Raw genomic sequence first — 5,265 nt, forward strand, 5'->3', positions numbered from 1 at the left:
GGAACCCTAACAAACACTGGGAGATCATCGCACAAGACAAAGCGTGCTGGCGCCAACTCATATATATATATCAGAGGCAAAGTCACATTCGGGATGCTGATGAGCAATCGAAGTAGGTAAGTATTTTTGTATTAGGTAAGGTTGAATTCGAAATACGTTAGGTATCGTATCTACAGGAGCCACTATACTATTTAGTTTCAACGGCCATTATCGATAATGACTCCAATTCTCAGTAAGCAGTAATTTGACTACGGCGATTTTCGTGCAATTTGTGAAGGCGGAATTTAGCTGAATAATAACAGATGAGTCAACGTCGTATCGGTAATATCAGTTCTGTGGCCGCCGCAATCAACTTGGTCTCCTCTTGCTGGTTGTTGACTTTTTAATTTGAACCTTCTTGGGAACAGTATAAGTTCAGTTTTACAGATGAATCTTTCTTTATTTAGTTGTATCTGGGTGGTTGAGGAGGCAGCCGATGCACGTCAGGCTGTCGCCGCCCCCTGCGGGTTGAACCAATTCAGGCAATTACATTGGGGGATGCGGCCCGGCCGAAACATGCCGCTGGATAATCACTTCCGATTGCCAGATACCTCCATAACACACATTTTGTATAGGACTTTAACTTACACCAAAGATAGATATAACTCCGTAATAGATGGATACAGTCTAAGGAAGAAACAGGAAGAAACGTGCCTCGAAAATGACGAAAATTTGATTCTCGATTAGATGTCGCTACTACCTTTGGCCTACTCTCGTATAGAGGGCGCTGACGGTTTCGTTTGTTATTTAACAATTTTAACGCATATCAGTGAAAGAACATGGGTCAAAATAATAAATGCAAATTAAAAAAAATCATTTATCCATATTTAAATACATTTTATCGTATTTTTATAAATATTCATTTTTAGTTTTAAAGTGTGTCGATAGATGGCAGTGAATTTACAGTGGTTACAAAATTTACTATGACAGTACCGCTCTATAATATTATATCCTCTTTGCTTACACATAGTACAGAGTAGATTAGAGATTGTCAACGGCACCAATTCACTTAGTCCTTTTCCTTTTGCGTAAATTATATGGTTATTTTTTTGTTTAACTAAAGAAAGAGATGCAACACAAGTAACACAACCAACCCAGTTGGGCAAATATGATGAAGTCTTATTAAGATATTATTTTATAATAGCAAAGAGTTATTGATTGTAGATTAGAAGAGGTATAAGTTCAAGTAAAATTCGTGCCCCCGAGTTTGACAGCGGAACTAGATGGCGCTAATATTTTGTGGTAACTGTCAAACGTTAACTTTTGACAACCTGTATGGGGCCGTACTGCGGCATTCTACTTCAAATTTGAGGTACCTATATACTACCAACATTTTTTATTAGACTACTTCTCTTCTGCAATCAACTCTTTGATAATAGTTCTCGAGCGATCATTCACCTCGGGGTGGTGGGGTGGGGTAGAGAAACCATCACCAACCTACGGCTACTATACACCTAACTGGATAAGAACCTATTCATGGAGAAAGTATAAGTGATATAGGTATCATGTATGTGTAAATATTATCGTATGTGTATCAGGTATCAGCATGTATCCCTTTTTCAGGAGGATTTTGGGTTCACAGACTGGTTGGGTTGCTCCAAATAAGAGACTTCAACTAGCATTCTTTAGTGCTGATTCAATCAAACATATAAAAGGCATCACTGATGCTTTTTGACCAAAGTTTAAGTAGTAGTTAAATTAACAAGTCTCCGTTCTCCAATGAACCGATTTAAAGTCAGTTGTTTGTTACTTATAGGTACAACCACAGATTAATAAATAGTGTACAACACAACTAGGATTGTGTGGCTTAGATTTAAGGGGCCGTTATCTTCATTGTTCAATTTAACTCGATGGAATGTCGTTGTTTCCTTGGAGTTACTACGTATAGATACGTAATACAATATTCATTATTTTACACCGGGTTATTATTAGATGTTGGAATAAGTATTATTTGTAGGTACCTACACTTACCAAAGCTTTTTTGCGGCACATTTTCAGTGTCTTACCATTTTGTATGCAGGAATTGTAGATAATCGCGTACTTATATACAAGTACGCGAGGTAATTTTGCTGACTGCACCAATATTGTAAAATAGGTACATACGGTCGACCTATTGCCTCAGGTACTTAACTCTTTGTCTATACCAGTCAAATTATCCTTCCATTTATCCTAGAGCTATTACTTGGTAGGTAACATTGCCTTCGAAATAGGTGCTTTATAGTCGAATAAGACACTACATACACTCATACAAATTGTTACTTAAGGAGAAAAAAAAACCACATAATAACAATACTGTATCCCATAAAACTCAAATGAGATGCATTGCAATGTCGCATACGCAATTACCTGACACATGATGAATTTAAAGAAGGCACAAGAAGTGTGTCAAGTAGAATAAACAACTTGATGAGATCGTATCATATGTATTTAGACCACAATAAGATGGGTACAAATAAAATGTTATTATACTTATCATATATTGTACAATTAGATGCGCGAGCATGGAGCGGGCGTCGCAGGATTGCGAAATCGACTCCACACTCGTGTTCGGGGCTTCGCGCCGCGATTCGCGCACGAATACTGTGGGTGTGGAGGGAGCTTTACAATCGCGCAGTCCACGGGGGGGGGGGGTGTCCTGTTACGTTTAAGGACCATAATACTGTATGAAGACATTACTGTAGGACTGATGGGCGAGATAGAAAACTGTGAATAAAATTTCACGTTTTCTCCTTGATGTGTAGTCAATGTATGGAAAAAGTTTTTTTTTTAATTTGTGGCTTTTTAATACATTACTTACCGTAAGTTGACCCCTAGGAAACTATTGATACTGGATAGGAATGGAATCGATTGGCATAAAAAAAAGCATGTGAAAAATAAAAGTTTCCTTTTCATACAAATTGTATGGGAACAATTTTCCTCGATTTGTGGCTTTTCTAGCCGTTTATTTTTTTGGTCCCATACAAGCTTTTGATCCAGGATAGGAATGGGATCGATTGCCATAAAAAAAAGGTTGTCAAAAATTAACTTTCTCGCATCCCCTGTATGTTTTTTTCAAAATCTGTAAACGCCAATCTTCATTAACTTGAAATCGAGGGAAGGTCTTCTAAAACCGTTTACGCGTAGCAGCACGGCATCTGGTAGCTGCCCTCACTGACCCATTTAGAAATTCCATCCTGTATATAAAAAGTGTCCATCAAAAAACAGTAAATAGGCGGCGCCACCATACACTGAAGTACCATACACCTAGTATTTTATATAGATGTGCACCCGCGACCGAACATACGCAATGCGACAAAATTAAAAACACGTAACATTCCTAACGACATACCAGGAACAAACTACGTAATTTGGTCGGGTTATTTGCTGCCCCTCCCCCATTTTCATCTCTACATTATTATGCCTCATAGAGGCACCACCATAACCATAGTTCATGTCATAGAGTCTCCTAAACTCTTTGGTCTCAAAGCCTACCTAGCGCCACCGGAGAGAATAGGAACTAACTATTTTTTTTATGAAAGCTGGTCAGGGAATATTGCGCGAAACTCTGCGTAGGGGGCACCGCTACCACAATCTGAGGGTCTATCGGGATACAAGAAAATCGAAATTTCGTTATCTAACATCTCTGTCACTCTTGCATATTCGAGCAATAAAGAGGCAGATAGCGAAATTTCGGATTCACGTTTCCTGGTAGATCTTCTGTAAGCAAACCGCCTATGAAAGGTAGATGGAAACGAATCTTCATGTACAAAAAGTGACCATAAAAAACAGTAAATAGGCGGCGCCACCATACACTGAAGTACCTAGACCATGCACCTAGTATTACGGTTCCGTACCCAAAGGGTAAAAACGGGACCCTATTACTAAGACTCCGCTGTCCGTCTGTCTGTCTGTCACCAGGCTGTATCTCATGAACCGTCATAGCTAGACAGTTGAAATTTAAACCCGTTGATGTAGTTCTGTTGCTGCTATAACAACAGATACTAAAAAGCACGGAACCCTCGGCGCGCGAGTCCGACTCGCACATGGCCGGTTTTTTATATAGATGTGCACCCGTGCGACCGTGAGGGACAGAACATACGCAATGCGACAAAATTAAAAACACGTTTTAACATTCCTGACAACATACCAGAAACAACCTACGTAATTTGGTCGGGTTATTTGCTGCCCCTCCCCCATTTCATCTCTACATTATTATACCTTGAGGGTGGCATTTGTTTAAAACTTTAAAACCCTCTATAAATGAATAAAGAATTTAAAAAAAAACATTATTATACCTCTATGGTTTATGTCCTAGAGTCTCCTATATATTACAATACTCTTTGGTCTCAGAGCCTACCTAGCGCCACCGGAGAGATTAGGAACTATTATTTACAGCTGAAAGCTGGTCACTTTTGCAACAATTCTGCCATAAGAGATTGACATCCTTTCTATTCTATACCATCCATAAAACCGCCTTGATGCATCAATGTCATATTTTATTATCTCTGAAAACTTGTCAAAAACCTGTTAAAGGGGCAGTATGTATAAGTTACTCTATAGGGCCCTCCACACATGCGCGATTCGCGCCGTGATTCTCGCATGAGTGTGGAGGGCCCTTAAGGTTTACTAAAAAGGCTTGTGCTGGCGGCACAGTGCTGCACTCTGGTGATAGAACATTGCAGTAATATCCCCTACGGGTATATAACCCGCAATTTGCGAACTTTGATGTTCGCGGTTATAGGCCTGCTGTGTGGATAGTTGTATACTTTCACTTTCGAAAGAAGAATATAGTTTGTCAAAGGACTGTCTCATTTCAAACATAGACAGAGAGAATCATACTATCTTTGTCTTACACTAGTACTAGCACCCAAAAGAAAGGGATGAGTATAATTTTCCTGGTTGTTACTGACTGACAAATTGGTTTGACCAACTATATATTACTCAAACTTCTGACTTGATTTTACTTCAAATACAGTTTGATATTTCTAGCATGATAAATAAAACTACTTTGTCACTGAATAAGGCGCGAAATTCAAATTTTATATGGGACGATAACCCTTTGCGCCTATTACATTTTTAATTTTGCCGCTTTTTTCTACTGACGGAATGGCTTAACAGACTATAAATGTTTACCCGTTCCCGTGAAAAATATTTGTCATACGTGTCAATAAAAGAAAATACGCCTCTGGGATGTCATTGTCATTCATATCATTGTTGTCAAAGTCAAAACTGTCAAAAGTACGCAAA

This window comes from Cydia strobilella, chromosome 3, assembly GCF_947568885.1.
Source record: "Cydia strobilella chromosome 3, ilCydStro3.1, whole genome shotgun sequence".
In the NCBI taxonomy this organism is placed as follows: domain Eukaryota; kingdom Metazoa; phylum Arthropoda; class Insecta; order Lepidoptera; family Tortricidae; genus Cydia; species Cydia strobilella.